This window comes from Ricinus communis, chromosome 3 (assembly GCF_019578655.1).
Source record: "Ricinus communis isolate WT05 ecotype wild-type chromosome 3, ASM1957865v1, whole genome shotgun sequence".
Classification (NCBI taxonomy): Eukaryota; Viridiplantae; Streptophyta; class Magnoliopsida; order Malpighiales; family Euphorbiaceae; genus Ricinus; species Ricinus communis.
The window spans coordinates 16,001,057-16,019,216 of NC_063258.1; the positions used below are offsets into that span (position 1 = coordinate 16,001,057).

The window sequence follows — 18,160 nt, forward strand, 5'->3', positions numbered from 1 at the left end:
TCTCAAACCCTAGTTGCCTCTTGAATGCTCCCAAAGTTTGTCTTGATCTTCAATTCGATGTTGGAATAAGTGGAATCCCCCCTTCAATTGATGAAAATTGATCTCTCCAGGTCTACAATTGAGGTATAGGAAATATTTGATTAAGTGTGTGTCTTGGAATTGAGTCCAAAAATCGTCCTCTTCAATTAGAATTCAAAATCGCCTATATAGTTGATTCAAGACGAGAGTCCAGCAGGTCAATCAGGAGTCTTTGCCGAGCCACCACAGGCCGTGCCCAAGTCGGTACGACTCCTTCCAAACCGTGCCCAAGGCCGGTTGATCCACCACAGTCGCGGCCGGAGGCCGTGGTGGCTACTAAGTCGTACGAAATGGCACAATTGGGGATAGCCTCTTGATAATTCAGCACGGCCGGAGTCCAGGCCGTGCTCAACCCTCGGGGTGCTTGTTCTTGCCCAATTTGATGGATTTTGCTCCGTAATCACACGTATTTCCCTCGATTACTGATGGTGTCCTTCGAAAATGACCTGAAACGAAAAGAGAAACAAAAGACAGGTGATTCTAGCATAAAACGGGATAATCATGCATAAAAATATGAATAATCGGGCATGAAAACATGTGTAGTATGATGCTTATCAAATTACCCCATGCTTAAACTTTTGCTTGTCCTCAAGCAATTTACAACTCACTCCTCAAAAGATATCAAATAACTCAATCAACTGCATTGCAGGAGGTTAGCTCAAAATAAATTTCAAAACTCCGTAATGATTTTTCCCAAAATCCCCAAATCACTAAATCCTTAAGAGAAAGAGCAAACTTAATAAAGTTGCTAAAGTTAAAATGATAAACCATCTAAATTAAGAAATTGAGAATCATGCCTCACAAGATATCACTCAAAACACACAAGTGTATATAGGTGAAAAAAGATCGCCAAGCTCTCAACGCAAAAATACAGAAAAAGTGCTTACCATAGGCTTGCTTATGGATTCAATCTCCACTACTACGAAATAATCAATAATCATGATCAAAGGGTCTTGAGCCAGGTTGTAATGGGGTTAAGGTAAGGTACGTATAAATATGGAAAGTAGGCTACAAGTTGCTGGAAGTTAAGTAAGTAATGCAAGAAAGTAATGAAGGATCAAGTGCTGTACCAAAATGAACACTAAGTTGCTCTAAAAATAAGATGATGCTCGAAATGAACTAAATTAATACTTTCTACTTTTTGTTTTTTTTTATATATAAATATATATACTATGTATATATATTACAACAGCTTATGTAGGAGTTGTTGGTTATTGACACATACAATAATCAAGGGAGCATCTATGAAAAATCTAGCAACTTAGTGAAATATATGAATGCGGATTGATCCAAAGTAAAATGCAAGCATAACTTATATAATTTCCAAGCAACAATGGTAGAAAGAATGGTCAAATGAATAGAAGTGATAAGATGAGTGTCAACGTATTATTGTCACGAAAGGAATGGCTAAGGCTCAAAATTGGTTCACTAAGGGAAAAATAGGGTTAGGCTTTTGGCCAAATTGTGTAAATCCTAAGTGCCCAAATCATCTCACGATCATTGACAATTCATGTAATTTCAACAGATATCGTAAAGCAAGTTCTAGAAACAGAGATTCTGTAAAATGCTCACTAATGAAAGAAAAGGAAGCATAATAGTGATGCACCAATTGGCTCAAAATCTCACCATTTGAGTGATTTAAAATTGCATGAATTCTCAACCCAAAGTTTAAACAGTCAATCACAATAATAAGCAGCAATATTAACAGTGTTCTATATCTACGATAAAGTAATATGGAAGAATTAAGGAAAAATACCAGTTTTACCTGGCTGGATTGTAGTTGAGAGATTTATTCATTGCCTTCTTCCGAACAAGGTTCGATAAAAGCTATAAGGGAATCCATTCAAAGGAGAAAAAAAAAAGTCATCAACTACTTAATTAAAACAAAACTCAAGATAGGCACAACATCGGTAGGTCCCTACCCCACATTTTAGTATAACACTGTCCACAGTGTTAGAGAGATTTAGACTGAGGAAGCATATGATTCACACATTATGGTTATGGAAGATCATGCTGATTTTGTTTTTTTAATTAAAAAGGCATAGTGTTCTAATTAACATAAACAATCAAGTGCAAGGAAATAACATAAAAGTAAACAAGCTACAAGCAAGAAAGTAAAAGGAGATAACAAATTGAAAGAAAATAAATAAAATAAAATAAAATAAAAATAGAAAAAATAAAAAAAAATAAAATAAAGAAAAAGGATGGAGGAAAATATCACAATTTTTTTTTTCCGCTAGGAGTCTGCTGACGGTGTATCCTCACTGATTGGATCTACTGGAAGTTGGGGGGCAGGGAAGTTTGCTGACGGTGGTTGCGGTGGTGGATCAGGGTCTGTGAAGCATGTCGCCAAATCGAACTCCATATCATCAATGAGCCGTTGATTTTGTGCTCCAGCCTCTTGCATCTTTTGAATCGCACTACTATGAAGTCTGTCTGGTGGCTGTCTTTCTAAACCACTCGAACTGCTGAAGTGTCTGCTCAAACCGCCTAACCTGCCTTCGCTTTCTTCTTGAAACCGCACAAACTCGGGCCATCGTCCGGACACTCGATGGCTCTACCGAATGAGAGGATGAGGCTCAAGATGAAGGCATAAACACTCTAGCTGGGTCAGGAATCCTAACATCCGGAATCCCAGCCGACGGATGTTGGGCTCCTCTAGCCGCTGCCTCTCTAGCTTCCCTGACTATTGTGCTCATGAGCCTATATTCAATACCATGTGGATGTCTAGTGGCCGTGATCATCTGCATGTTGATCATTTGTCTGATCCCTAGTGGTGTCATGTCACCAATATTTGAAAGCTCTGACAGACAGTCGTCCAATAGATCTAGTCTCTTAGCTAACCTAGTCACATACGGACCGAAACAACAATGCATCTTCTTCTAGGCGTCTACTATAAATGAACGGACTTGGCGAGCCAATAAATATCCCAAGTCTAGCTTCTTCCGATGTTGCATAGCCCAGAGAATAAAGACATCACCGTGATCGCCCCAAAACTGTCCCCCTCGACCGTAATGGTGTAAGCTAGTAGGGTATGAATGTAGCGGAGATGGTCCGGTAGGCTAGATGCCTTAGACCTGCTTAGGTAGTATGTTTCCGGCCTCATTACCAATGAATCCCACATGGCGTCATATGAAATTGGGTGGATGTAGAGACAACCCTGATACTCCTCCCCCGAAATTTCTTGTTCAGTCCATAATCCCAAATGCATTCCAAATTGTGGGACCGACATCGAGAACTCCCTTCCCCAAGCCTAAAATAAATTGCATCGCCGGTGATGCCGCCAGGTTTGTGATCTGTTGCTGCAGGAAGAAGGTGCTGAGGAACTCGATCATAAGCTCACGGTAGGTTGGCTCAATGATGTCAAAGAATCTCGCATATGGCAGAGTCTCGATCAGTGTGTGCACATCTTGAGCCAATCCCACTCTCTCTAGGGATGTGAAGTCTATGCAATGGCCCGCCATCACTTGCTTCCATCTCATGACTTGGAATCTACTTTCATTGTCTGCATTAGGGAATGTCCACAATGGATGACGGCCAGGTGTGGATGGATTTACAGCAGGTGCTCTCCGAGGTCGGACTATTTGCCGTGGTGGTGGAGGTGGAAGTGCTGGTGCTGGTTCTCGTGCTGTGGAGGAAGACGTTCCTTCACCACGCGATCGCTTCTTTAGTAGCGGCTGCTTCAGATTGCTTTCTACGCAATTTATCGCGGTCCGTCATATCACCTAATGCAACGAATTATTAGTTTTTTGTAAAAATTCAAGTTAATGAAAGAAATAATCTACCGAATCAACAGTATAATGATTATACTTCGACTAACCAAAACTTGTATAAACTAATAAACCGATATATATCAATCTAATTTATCATGAACCAGCAATTGCAATTTAAATCTAAACATTATTCATGCTGTAGGCACATTTTATTTCCACCAAAACCCCACACTTATCAATTTCATAACCAACTACACCACAAACGCAATAACTAATGTAGATTAACCTAACAAAAGTATATGTCTAAAATAGAAGTGAAATCATAATAATAAAAAAAATATAATGCAACAAATGAGGGGACTTACCTGAGTTCGCTTAGGAAAGTGAGAAGGGTGAGATAGGGGTATAAGAACAACACCTTTGAGCTAAGAAAAACAAAAGGGAAGCAAAATTTTCGGAGGCCTCCACTTCTTATAGGCACTAAGCCAAAGACGGGTGAGGGTAAGGCCGTCGTCGACGGCTAGGACTCGGCCGCTCCTTTAGCCTTCTTTAGATGCTCCTTGGCACGGGCATTGGCACGGCCGTGCTGATCAGCACGGCTAGGGGTTGTGTCCCGTGCTACCTTCGGAAGCCGTGATAATTACTCTTTATCCTTCAACACGGTCTTGACTCTGGCCATGCTCATCAGCACGGCCTGGTGATACAGCCCGTGATGGCCACTGAAACAGTGGTGAAACGGAGTGTTTCTAGGTTTGCCTTTTGCCGACTCGAGTCACCTTGCCCCCATACCTATAATTAACACATATGCATGTAATTAGATCATTAAACAAGTAGATATGGTCAAACTTAAGAGTTTGTCCTCTTCGATTCTATAAGTCCGAAAAATTAAAATTAACCTAATTATTTTTAAGCAACTATAATAAAGTCAAATGAAAATAATGAAACAATCATAACTAATTAAAAACATGAAAGTATAATTCAAGTCGAATGTACAGAAGTGCTTATTTGCAGAGTCTTAAGTGTGACTCATTCGGATCACCCTTTCTGTGCATACAAAGCCAGGTCAACTCGTTGCTCACTATCCAACGAGTTACAATGATATCGCTTTAGCCGATGGCCGTTCACTTTGAAGTTCCCCTTCTCTGGATGATGCAACTTTATCACTCCATATGGAAAGACTTGTCCGATCTGAAATGGTCCAGACCAACGAGTCTGTAGCTTTCCGGAAGCGGGCGAGAGTTGTAAAGCGACTCGATCCCCAACCTGAAATTCCTTAGGCTCACGAATCCTTTGATCATGCCATTTCTTAGTCCTTGCTTTGTAAGTTGAGGAGTTTTCGTATGCCTGCTGGCGCCACTCATCTAGCTCACTCAGCTACCATTGTCGCTCCTTAACTGCAGAATCAATATCAAAGTTACAAGTTCTAAGGGCCCAAAGTGCCCTATGCTCTAACTCAACAGGCAAATGACATGACTTTCCATAAACAAGGCGATAGGGCGTAAAACCTATAGATGTCCTAAAAGCAGTCCTAAACGCCCATAATGCATCATCTAACTTAAAAGTCCAGTCCTTCCTACTGGTACTAACGGTTCTCTCTAAAATACGTTTAATACCCCTATTAGTTACCTCAACCTGCCCACTAGTCTGGGGGTGATAGGGAGTAGAGAACCGATGAGTAACTCTGTACCGCTTAAGTAATTTCTCTAATTGGGTGTTGCAGAAATGTGTTCCTCTATCACTAATAAGCACCCTAGGTATGCCAAACCTAGCAAACAATCGCTTAAGGAACCTGCAGACAACCCTAGCATCATCAGTGGCTACAGCCTGAGCTTCAGGCCACTTAGAGAAATATTCAACAAAGAACTGTGAATGTACTTATTACCATACGAAGAGGGAAAGGGTCCCATGAAGTCGATGCCCCAGACATCAAAAATCTCAACGACTTGCACACTGGTTTGAGGCATCTCATCACGAGAAGACATATTACCTACGCGCTGGCAAGGGTCACAAACCTTAATAAATTTCCGTGCATCTTGGAAGAGCGTAGGCCAATAGAATCCTGCCTCTAGCACCTTCCTCGCGATGGTTTACGCTTGATGACCTCCAAGGTCCCTCATGGCATTGCTTCAATATTTGGAGAGTCTCCTCGCCATATACACAACGGCGAATCACTTGATCTGCACATACTTTAAACAAAAAGGGATCTTCCCAAATATAGTATTTCAAATCAGCGAAGAATTTCTTCTTCCCAAATATGTCATACCCTTTGGTAGAACCCTAGCAACCAAATAGTTAGCATAATCAGAAAACCAGGGAGTATCAGTGTATACCTGAGTGACATACAAATGTTCTTCTGGAAATCGATCATCTATGGTCGTCTCATCAAGTGCATCTAAGTGAGGATTTTCCAATCTCGATAAATGGTCCATTGCCAGGATTCTCCGCCCTTCTTATCCTTGATCTCGACGTCAAATTCCTGTAACAAAAGAATCCACCGAATCAATCTCGGTTTCGCATCATTTTTCAGAAATAAGTACCTCAATGCCGAGTGGTCCGTGAAGACAATGGTTTTGGAGAGAACGAGGTATGATCTAAACTTGTCAAAGGCGTAAACAACTGCCAATAACTCCTTCTCTGTGGTGGTGTAGTATTCCTGGGCTCCTGTCAAGGTCTTGCTAGCATAGTAAATGAGTTGAAACTTCTTTTCAATCCTCTGTCCAAGCACAGCTCCAATCGCATAATCACTAGCATCGCACATCGCTTCAGTCGGGAGAAACCATGATTGACAGTTAGAAGTTTCTTAAGTAACTCAAAAGCTGCCACGCATGCATCATCAAAAATAAAAGGTACATCCTTAACTAACAATTGAGTGAGGGGCCTAGCAATCTTAGAAAAATCTCTAATAAATCTCCTATAAAACCCTGCATGGCCCAGAAAACTCCTAACAAATTTTAATGTGAACTAGGAGGATGTAGCTTAGATATTACTTCTACTTTAGCTCTATCCACCTCCATCCCGTACCGAGAGATCTTATGCCCTAAAACAATCCCCTCTCTCACCATGAAATGACATTTTTCCCAGTTTAGTACCAAGTTAGCCTCAATACATCTAGCTAACATGCGCTCAAGGTTTGCCAAACAAAGAGAGAAAGAATTACCAAAAATAGAGAAGTCATCCATAAATACCTCCATAGACTCCTCAATCATGTCCTCAAAAATAGCCATCATGCACCGCTGAAATGTAGCTGGTGCATTGCACAGTCCGAATGGCATCCGTCTATAAGCAAACGTCCCATAAGGGCAGGTGAAGGTAGTCTTCTCTTGGTCCTCAGGTGCAATAGGAATCTGAAAGTAACCTGAAAAGCCATCAAGAAAACAATAAAACATGTGACCTGCTAAACGTTCAATCATCTGATCAATGAAAGGAAGAGGAAAGTGGTCCTTCCGAGTTGCATCATTAAGCCTACGGTAATCAATGCAAACTCGAAAGCCTATTACCGTCCGAGTGGGGATCAGCTCATCCTTCTCATTCCTTACCACTGTGATGCCTCCTTTCTTGGGTACAACCTGCACAGGACTAACCCACGAACTGTCAGAAATGGGATATATCAAACCTGCATCAAGAAGTTTAATTACCTCCTTCTTTACCACTTCTTTCATGTTCGGATTGAGTCGTCTTTGAGGCTGAACGACCGGCCTGAAACTGTCCCCCAATGAAATCTTATGAGAGCAGAAACTTGGATTTATGCCCGGGATATCGGCTATATTGAAAGCAAAGCCCTTCTTGTACTTTCTTAGAACTTCCAACAGCATGGCTTGTTCTTCAGGAGTTAGATCGGCTGCTATGATTACTGGTAAGCGCTTCTCTTCATCCAGGAAGGCATAAACCAAGTGGCTCGGTAACTCCTTCAGTTCTAAAACTGGTGGGTCCTCGAATGAAGTCTTTACTTTCCGCACCCCAGACCTGTCAAGAAAAAGATAGGGATCAGTTGACAAGCTCGGCTCAGAAGCCAATAAAACAGCGAGTTGCTCCAACACTTGCTCGTTGGACAACTCCTCCTCATCCTCAACTAATGCTACTTGCAAAGGGTCAGAACATAAAATTTCTTGTAAATGGGACTCAACCACATCATCAATCACATCAAGAACATACAGTATTATCATAGTCCAGTGACTGTCTCATGGAAGTGGCCAGGTCAAAGGTAATGGTCTCATCATTAACTCTAAGCTTAAGCTTTCCATCGCTTACATCGATAACAGCCCTCGATGTAGCTAGGAAAGGCCTACCCAGGACAAGAGGTACAGTGCTATCACCCTCCATATCCATTACCATAAAATCTACAGGAAAGATAAATTTATCTACCTTTACAAGTACAGCTTCAACAATACCTCTAGGAATTTTAACAGTCCTATCTGCTAATTGAACACTCATCCTAGTGGCTTTGGCTCATGCAACCCTAATTTGGCAAATAAACTAGTGGGCATTAAGTTAATACTGGCTTCTAAATCAGCCAATGCACCACTAATTGATAAATCACCAATCATACAAGGGATAGTAAAACTCCCTAGATCTCGTCGCTTGAGTGGCAGTTTGTTCTGGAGAATAGCTGAACACTCCTCATTAAGCACCACCTGACCAAGATCCTCCAACTTCCTCTTGTTGCTCAAAATCTCCTTTAAGAACTTGGCGTATTTCGGCATCTGTGAAATTGCCTCAACAAAAGGTAAGTTAATTTTCAGCTGCTTAAATAAGTCAAGAAACTTACTGTATTGCTTATCCACTATATCCTGTCTCAACCTTGCAGGATATGGTACCGGGGGCTGATGCTCCCGCACAGGGCTCTTTTGCCTGTCTTCTTTCTTTCTCTCATTCTCTACCACCTCAAGGTCTGGTCCTTCCTTAGCTGGCTCAACCTGCACGATTGTATTATCCTTATCAGCTAAAGGCGAAGAACCAGTCAAATTCTTACCTGAACGTAAGGTGATAGCTTTGCAATGCTCCCTCGGGTTTGACTCTGTAGTGCTAGGGAGCGATCCTGAAGGTCTCTCTGAAAGCATCTTAGAAATTTGGCCAATTTGAGTCTCCAAGTTCTGAATCGAGGCCTGCTGATTCCTAAGTGCACTATCAGTCTGCTGGAATCTTGTTTCTGTAGATGTCACAAACTTCATCATGAGCTCCTCTAAATTTGACTTCTTTTCTTGGGGAGGAGGAGCTTGTGCAGCCCAAATTTGGTTATTCTTTGTGGTATTGATGAAGTCTTTGGAAACCTGGCGGACCCTGGGCATTATTGTTCCTCCAACTGAAATTAGGGTGATTGCGCCATCCAGGGTTGTATGTATTGCTGTAGGGGTTATTCTGCTGTCTTGGGGCATTCCCCATATAATCAACCTGTTCAACATCAGAAGATATAGTAGAATTAGATGGAAAACTAATAGAAGATGAAGCAAACATACCTCCATGATCTGATTCAGACCGTAATGCGGGCCACCACAAAACTTCGCAGCCAACGTCACGCGTGAACCGGCATCTGGAGTTGGTCGATCTTCTTGGTTAGAAGCTCCACTTGAGCTGCCAAGGCTGCTATAGAGTCCACTTGGTTGACCACTCCTTGTCTTCCTGGTTGGCTCCTAGAGGATTGCCATTGATAGTTGTTCATGGCCATTTCCTCTATCAAGTTCTGAGCTTGTTCGGGCATCTTACTATTTAGCGCCCCACCTGCTGCAGCATCCACCATCTGCCTCGTTGCGAGGTTCAACCTGCTGTAGAAGGTCTGAACCTGCATCCACACTGGCAATCCATGATGTGGGCAGCATCTCAAAAGTTCTTTAAATCTCTCCCATGCATCGTACATGCTTTCATCATCAAACTGCACAAAAGAAGATATGTCATTTCTAAGTTTAGCAGTTTTAGCGGGGGGAAAATACTTATATAAAAATTTTTCGGCCAACGCCTTCCAGGTAGTGATCGTCTGTTATGGAAGAGATTGCAACCATCTCTTTGCTCTGTCCCTCAAGGAAAATGGAAACAATCTCAGCCGAATGGCATCATCGGTTGTTCCATTTATTTTGAATGTGTCACAAATCTCCAAAAAGTTGGAGATATGTGCATTGGGATCCTCGCTGGGCAATCCTCCAAACTGCACGCTTTGTTGGATCATCTGGATAACATTGGCCTTTATCTCAAAATTGTTGGCCGCTACAGCAGGTCTGACTATACTAGTTTTCGTCCCATCCAAAGATGGTCGAGCAAACTCGTACATCGTCCTCTGATCCTCATCGGCGTGCGGGTCATGGTTTTCCATCGTGTCTAGTCTATCCACAGGTACCTCAACCTCAATCTCCTCCTCTTCTAATTGCAACCTCTTCCTTAAGAGTCTGAGGGATCGTTCTGGATCAGATAGAGGCTCTATAAGATTCGAGTTTGAGCTCCTGGTCATAAACTACTTGAAACCGAAAGTCCACACAACCACCGATCAACAAAAATAATATAATAATAAATAATAATAAAATTAAAGAATAAATGAATAAGACAAATAATGACTAAATTAACATAAAAACAATTCACTCTAGTTCACCGTTACAGCTCCTCGGCAACGGCGCCAAAAACTTGATGAGCTCTTTATGCAACCTACACCTAAGGCATTGAACCTACCGATGCAGCCTAGCACTAGTGAGTATCAAGGTCGTATCCCTGGAGATTGGGTGAACCTAGAGTTACTACTGCTTGCTATGTTATCTAGTCTGAAATAGGGTGTGAAAGTTCTAATGGTTATGAGTGCAATTAAGTAAATGAAGGACAACAATGGACAATTAAAAGACAATTGTAAAGAGAGAAATAAATCCAAAAGGGAGCCTAAGTGATGGAATTCTAAAGATGAATTTTATGGATTGCCGATCTTGCTTACCCGTGCCTAAATCCTGAATTGAATCCCGGTTCCTCTCTCGAGCTTACCGGATTCCTAAACCTGCACTAACCTAATGGAATCTCTTCCTATCAGATTACTACAAATTAGCATTAAGTATGATTTAAGACTATTAAGAGTTGTTAGTTCTTAATCCGGCGAGTAAATCAACCTCATCTCTAGTGTTAACTACTAGTCCTTACTATTCAAAATCCAGTTGTAACAAGCATTTCTCAATGTCAAGAAACAACCTAATAAACAATTAATCCAACGCCTCAAATTAATCGCATCAAACTTTTATTACCGAATAGCAAGAAGATTGCAAGAATGACAATTATAAAAACTAATAATTAAGCATAATCCATCAACAAAGGTGAACCCTAATGGATTTAAAGATCTAGCCTCATGTTCATAGTCAAAGCAATTAAAGAACAAAATAAGGAAAAACAAATTAAAGGTATGTACACCCTTCTCTTTCAAGTCGAATGAGAAACCCTAAATTTGCAAATTCAAAATCTCAAACCCTAGTTGCCTCTTGAATGCTCCCAAAGTTTGTCTTGATCTTCAATTCGATGTTGGAATAAGTGGAATCCCCCTTCAATTGATGAAAATTGATCTCTCCAGGTCTACAATTGAGGTATAGGAAATATTTGATTAAGTGTGTGTCTTGGAATTGAGTCCAAAAATCGTCCTCTTCAATTAGAATTCAAAATCGCCTATATAGTTGATTCAAGACAGAGTCCAGTCGGATGATTCAAAGACGGCCGAGTCCAGCCGTGCTGAATCTGTGGAGTCTGTTGTGCTGAGCCACCACAGGCCGTGCCCAAGCCGGTGCTGACTCCTTCCAGACCGTGCCCAAGGCCGTGCTGGAGGCCGTGGTGGCTACGGAAGTCATGCTGAAATGGCACAATTTGGGATAGCCTCTTGATAATTCAGCACGGCCGGAGTCCAGGCCGTGCTCAACCCTCGGGGTGCTTGTTCTCGCCCAATTTGATGGATTTTGCTCCGTAATCACACGTATTTCCCTCGATTACTGATGGTGTCCTTCGAAAATGACCTGAAACGAAAAGGGAGACAAAAGACAGGTGATTCTAGCATAATTCGGGATAATCATGCATAAAAATGTGAATAATCGGGCATGAAAACATGTGTAGTATGATGCTTATCAATTGTTTAGGGTCATATCAGTTTTGGTATTAGAGCTTAGGTTCAACTTCAAGATTGTAGTTGTTTAGTTAGTTCTTTTATTTCCAAAAATTAGTTAAAAGAAGAGTGAAAAATTCGTGCAAAAAAAAAGAGAAAGAAAAAGTGTTCATTTTAAGTAGAACTCCATTTAAGTTTGAAAATTCAAGCTTGGAGGTGAAGGAGCCGAAATTTCGAAAGTTTTTAATCAAGGGAATACATTTTGGGAGGCTTTTCATAAAAGAGGAAAAATTCAGCAAGTTTCCTAATCAAGGAATAGGAAAAGTATCTCCTTGATATATTCTTGATTTGGCCCAAAATCTTTTCCTAAACAAGGGAGAACTGATTTGGAAACAAGGGAAAACACAAGATAAGAAGTTTACTACTCAAGAAGATCTTTGCAAAAGAGGAAGCTTTACACTTAGGAAGCAAATTTTTTGTCTCCATAAGTTGTGCCAAATTATGCAAGCTAGTTAAGGAATTATTTCTTTCATTCCTAACTTAGGAAAAAGGAATATTTCTAATTGCTTCTTACCTATCTTCCTTCTAAAGTCAAAACATACGCACACACTCAACCTTAGCAGCCCTACCTAGAGGAACAAGACCCATCTTTTTCCCTTTCTTCTCTTGCCTAGCTGGCACCCCAACACCTTTGCTCAACATACCAAAATTTTTACCTTTTTTCCTTACCTATCGAAAACATATCTTACCACTATACAATACCATTGCTTCTTGCTTGCTGAATTACATGCCATACACCAACTACCCCAAAAAAGACTTAATCATTCTTACCCAGTCAACTACTATCTGATTCTTGATTTGACTTTAGTTTGTCCATATTACTTTATTTATTTATTCAAATTTATCTTCTAGTTTCTTTTTCTCATGGAATGAGGGCTTCAAAATATAAAATCTGCCTGCTACTTGAGGCAAGTTAGCATATTATTGCAGTGTAATAACTTATGGGAATCAAGTTTTCAGTTCTTTCAAGAATTTTGTGCACTTATCAACACTTGCGCTATTGAACATAGACTTATCGCTCATGTCCTTTCATTCTTTTATGTTCTTTATTTGTCCTTATGTTTAAATGAATTTGATTTGATCCTTACGCTTAGATGTATAGAAGAGAACAAAGAACTTATGCTTTCTTTCCTTATTGGATCCGAAAATCTTACCTATTTTCTCATTTTGTTTGTTTTGTTTATTCCTCTGTTTCTAATCTCTGTCTAATATAATGATTTTATTTTATTTAGGGAGCATAAGTATGAGTGTTGAGTGAAAGCGCGTGGAAGCGGCAATCATAGGCACCGATCCAATGGTTGGGCAAATGAAAAAAAAAGAAAATTATTTGATTGTGTATGATATCATTCTTCGAATAATCATTGAAAAATCTTCTAGAGGAAAGTGGGAACAATGAGAATTGAGGCACACTAAATATTCTAATGTAGGATTTGCACCATTAGAATCTCCATCATTCCTTATTCCTCTAGGCATGATGACTTCTGATGGCATAAGGATTAGAGTAAAGAATCATGCGAACTCAATTGACAAGCTTGACCGATGGCATTGTGCTTAGCTTCATTATCAAGTAGGATGAGATGTAAATCCACGGTCATAAGCAAGAAATCATGAAATCCAAGTGTAATACAAGCACCAATGCGAGCATCTTGATGTTAGGGCCGCATATAATGAAAATAGTTAGGTCAGAGTATTATTAGGTAGGCCTAAATGAATTTTTCCTTGTTTGTATTAAGCTGGCTCATGAAATTAGGACGTTGTTGATCAGTTAACTACTATCTTGTACTACAAAAACCACATGTAATTGAATACTTGATGGCAGTGGACATATTATTTGAGTTCTCTACCTTGCAAAAATCAAGATATGGGTTCTTTCAAGAACTTTGTGGACTTATCAAGACTCATTCTAGCAAACATAGACTTATCACTTACGCCCTTCCTTTCTTTTATGGTCTTTGTCGACCTTGTGTTTAAGTCAATTCGATTTTATCCTTTCGCTTAGCCATATGGAAGAATATAAAGAACTTGTGATTTCTTTCCTTATCAGATATGAAATCCCATCTATGTTCTCATTTTGTTCATTTCTTTTATTCCATGCTATCTAATCTCTGTTTAGTTTGATGGTTTAGTTTTTTAGCTAGCATAAATACAATTGACAAGCTTGACAGGTGGCATTATGGCATGACTTGATGATCTAGCAGGACGAGACACAAATCCATGCGCGTAAAGGAAAAATCATGTTGCTTTCGATTAATCCAAGAGGGAATGCGTGCAATTTGACGTCTAGGATGCATATAATTATGTAATTTGGACAAAAGTGTTATTAGGTATGCCCATATAAATTCTCCCCTACTTTTATGAATCTAGCTCATAAAATTTGGGACTGTGAGAGTTGTTAACCAGTCAACTCCTCTTTATCTTGTATGATAGTTTGGTTTTATCTAGGGAGCATAAACACGACTGCTGAGACAAAGCTCATGGAAGCATCAATCATAGGCACCGATTCAATACTTGGACAAATGCAAAGAGAGAAAATTAGTTGATCGAGTATTGATATCATTCTTCAAATGATTGCAAACAGAAGTTTTGGAGGAAAAGGGAACGATGAGAATTGAGGCTTGTTCCTTGTATCTCTAGGCACGAGGACTCCTGATGACACGGGGATTGGCATACAGAATCATAGGAATGCAATTGATAAGCTGAACCGGTAACATTGGGGTTAGCATGATGATCAGGCAAGACGAGACGTAAATCCATACGCTATAGTGAGAGATCATATGGGTTTCAATTAATCCAAGTGTAATACTAGTGGGAATACGAGCATTTTAATGTCTGGGATGCATATAAAGAACTAATTTGGGTTGGGTTATTATTAGGTAGGCCCTCGCAGATTTCCCCTTACTTTCATTAAGCTGGCTCATAAAATTTGGAACAACGAGAGCTATTGACCAGTCAACTCCTCTCCGGTTCTTGATTTGACTTTAGTTTATTCATCTTTCTTTATTTCTTCTTCATATGGAATTAGGCTTTCACACTATAAAAACTACATGCAACTGAATACTTGAGGCTAGTGAGCATATTATTTTAGTTTCCTACTTTGTAGGAAATCAAGTTATGCGTTCATGTAAGAACTTTGTGGACTTATGAAGACTTATACTAGCAAACCTAGATTTGGAATCAAGGCACACCCTAATATTCCAATCAAGATTTGGACCATTACGATCTCCATCATTGATAAGAACCCATCTAGCACTAGAAATCCTACTCCAATAAGGAATCCTAATGATGCAAATCCTACTAGCTGAAAGAATCCTATTCTGACAAGGAGTCCTACTCTAACTAGGAGTTCTACTCCAACAAGGAGTCCTAATGATATTGGAAATCTAAATGACATTAAGAATTCAAATGATATTGGGAATCTAGATCCAACTAGGATTCAAGATCCACTTCACATCCATGGAGACCCAATTATAAAGTCCAAGGCTAAGAAGATAAAAGAAGCTCTCAATGGGCTTATTCAAGACATTTGGGCTAACGACACATCAAGGCTTGAAGAGTTGAATTCAAATTCAAGGCTCATTAATTTAATTCAATTTATTCGGCTTGAATAAATCAAATATGGGCTTAATGAACATATAGGAGCACATAGGAGTTTGGACCTAATTAACTCCAGCAAAGATGGCCCATGCGTGTGACTTAAAGAAACTAAGTTTCTACTCCTAATGGGCGGCTACATAGTAATTTAGGAGTATTAGGACTTTGTTTTTAGTTATCTTTCTTAGTTAGGATGTTTGTCTCCATCCTATTTGAGTTGTAATTCCTTAATAGCTAAGAATTAGGGTTTTCTAAAGGCTATTAAAGCCTAGTATGAATTTTCAAGTTCATTGATTGATTAATGATTAATATTTTTTTTAGTTTATACTCTATTCTTAGTTCTTATTTAGAGCTAATTTGAACTTATCAAGCAATTTATTGTTTGTGGCATTCAAATTCGACATATTAATTTAGAATCCACACTCAATTGTGGCATCTTCTACCTTTAACATTTTAGGTTCGATTGTTTAATATACTTGAAAGGTCTAAGGTTTCCATTGATGTAGTTCTAAATAGATATTAGGTAATGAAATTGAACTTGCATACGGGTTTAATCCTTTGATATAGTTTAGGTATCGTGTTCTTGTTTGAATGCAAATCTTATTTATCAAGGAGTTGATCTATCCTTTTGGCGTACTTGGCATTAGGGTTTAGGGGACTTAGTTTTCCTTTAATTCAGTAGTGGTCTTTGATCCTGCATTAAAATAGCTCCAATTCCTATACCACTAGCATCACATTCAATTTTAAAGGTCTTTTCAAAGTTATGTAAAGCAAGCAAAGGTGCATTACATAATTTATTATTAAGTTCATTAAATGCATGTTCCTGTGCATCACCCCACACAAATCCTACATTTTTCCTAACTAACTCATTTAATGGTGCAGCTATAGCACTGAACTCCTTAATGAATCTCCTATAGAAGCCCACAAGTCCATGAAACCTTCTGACCTCACTAGCATTCTTAGGTGTCGGCCAGTCTCTTATAGCTTCTAACTTGTCCTCATCAACCTCAACAACTTGACTAGATACTACAAAACCTAAAAAGATAACCTTCTCGATGCAAAAACTACACTTTTTAAGATTAGCATACAACTTTTCTTTCCTAATAATACTGATGGGTGCTACTCGTGTTAGCTACAATCTAAGGCAGTGTACCTATCGATGCAGTCTAGCACTAATGGCGAGTATCAAGGTCGTATTCCTCGGGAAAGCGAAAGCCCAGAGTTACTGCTTTGTTCTTTGTTATATTAACCTAAAATGGATGATGAATAAATTCTAAACTAACTATTAAATACGAGCTAAGTTCTAAGGGAGATGCAAGCGTGATTGATAAACGAAATAATCAAGACAAGAAGAAAAACCCAAAGGGAATCTAAACTAGTTGGCAACCGAACAAAAGATAAAGGATCGGTGAGTCTAATTATGCTACCCGTGGACGAATTCTTAACCTCAATTCGGTTTCTCTCGAGATAACTGAATTCCTAAACCTAATAACCTAAAGTTGGAATCTCTTCCTAACGATTGATTCTTAAATTAGCATTAAGCTTTAATCCGCCTCTATTAAGCTTTGTTAATTCTTAATCCAGCTAGTTAATTATCCTTATCTCTAAGCGATTATTAACCAGTTCTTGTTATTCAAAATTCCAATTGCCAAATGGATTTCTCAATCTCATAAAGCAATCTAAACATCACAATTCACAACGTCTCATGAATAATGCATAATCTTATTAATACTGAAAACAAGAAGAATACAAAACCAACTCGAACAATCCAATAATATAATATCAAGCCAACATAGTAAAGAAATCCCAATGGATTAAATCAATCTAGCTAATCATGTTCATTCTCAAAATATACAAGAATTCAATTACAACAATAAGCAAAGGTAGAAAAAAACCCGATTACACCCTTGGATGAGAGTAAACAATTTAAATCCTTTTGCACCAATTGAATCGATTCTTGTTCCTCTTGCTCGATTTGAAAATCAATCAACGAACCTTGCCCAATCTTCGATCCTTCAAGGAAATCCGATTGAAACCTTGATCCAAGTCTCCTTTTCCCTTGGTCTCAGCTCAAAAAACCCTTAGAGAAAGAAAAATTAGGGTTTGTGACGTTCTAACCCTAGCCTCCTCTGTTCTTTTCTTTTCGTTCTTTTAATTAATACCCCTGTCGCCTCCAACACGGCCGTGTTCCTGGCCATGTTCTCAACACGGGATGTGTTCCTGGCCGTGTTACTCTCTGTGGCCGTGCTCCCTAAAAACTACTCCTTCTTTGATGTTCAACACGGCCGTGTTTGTCCCCGTGTTAGTAACACGGCCCATGCTTATGACCGTGTTGAGAATACGGCCAATGTTGAGATCAACACGGCCATGTTCAGCTTCCTCATGCTCGTACTTAGCTCGTTTCGGCAGCTTTGACGTCCAATTATGCTCCAATTCTTTCCTTTTTCATCCTTTGACCTTTTTTGGACCTAATGCACACAAACATATATATAAGGTGAGTGTTGAGACCAATTCACATCCAAATGTCCATAAAATCAATCTTAAAAAAACCCATTTAGATGTGTGTATTTTACGCACATCAAATAACCCCACACTTAGCTCATTGCTTGTCCTCAAGCAATCAAAAGTAAAATAAGGAAAATAAACCACTAAGGAACAATACTTAAACTGACAA

At 39.5% G+C, this 18,160-nt stretch overlaps 1 non-coding gene and 1 pseudogene across 1 annotated transcript; one reads left to right on the forward strand and one right to left on the reverse strand.

Moving 5' to 3' along the window:
• Positions 1-2,314: 2,314 nt before the first annotated feature.
• Positions 2,315-8,848, reverse strand: LOC125369561 (annotated as a pseudogene).
• Positions 8,849-9,583: 735 nt separating this feature from the next.
• Positions 9,584-9,690, forward strand: LOC125369626. Its single transcript, XR_007215303.1, has one exon. It is a non-coding gene; the product is annotated as a small nucleolar RNA R71 (small nucleolar RNA).
• The last annotated feature ends 8,470 nt before the right edge of the window (positions 9,691-18,160 follow it).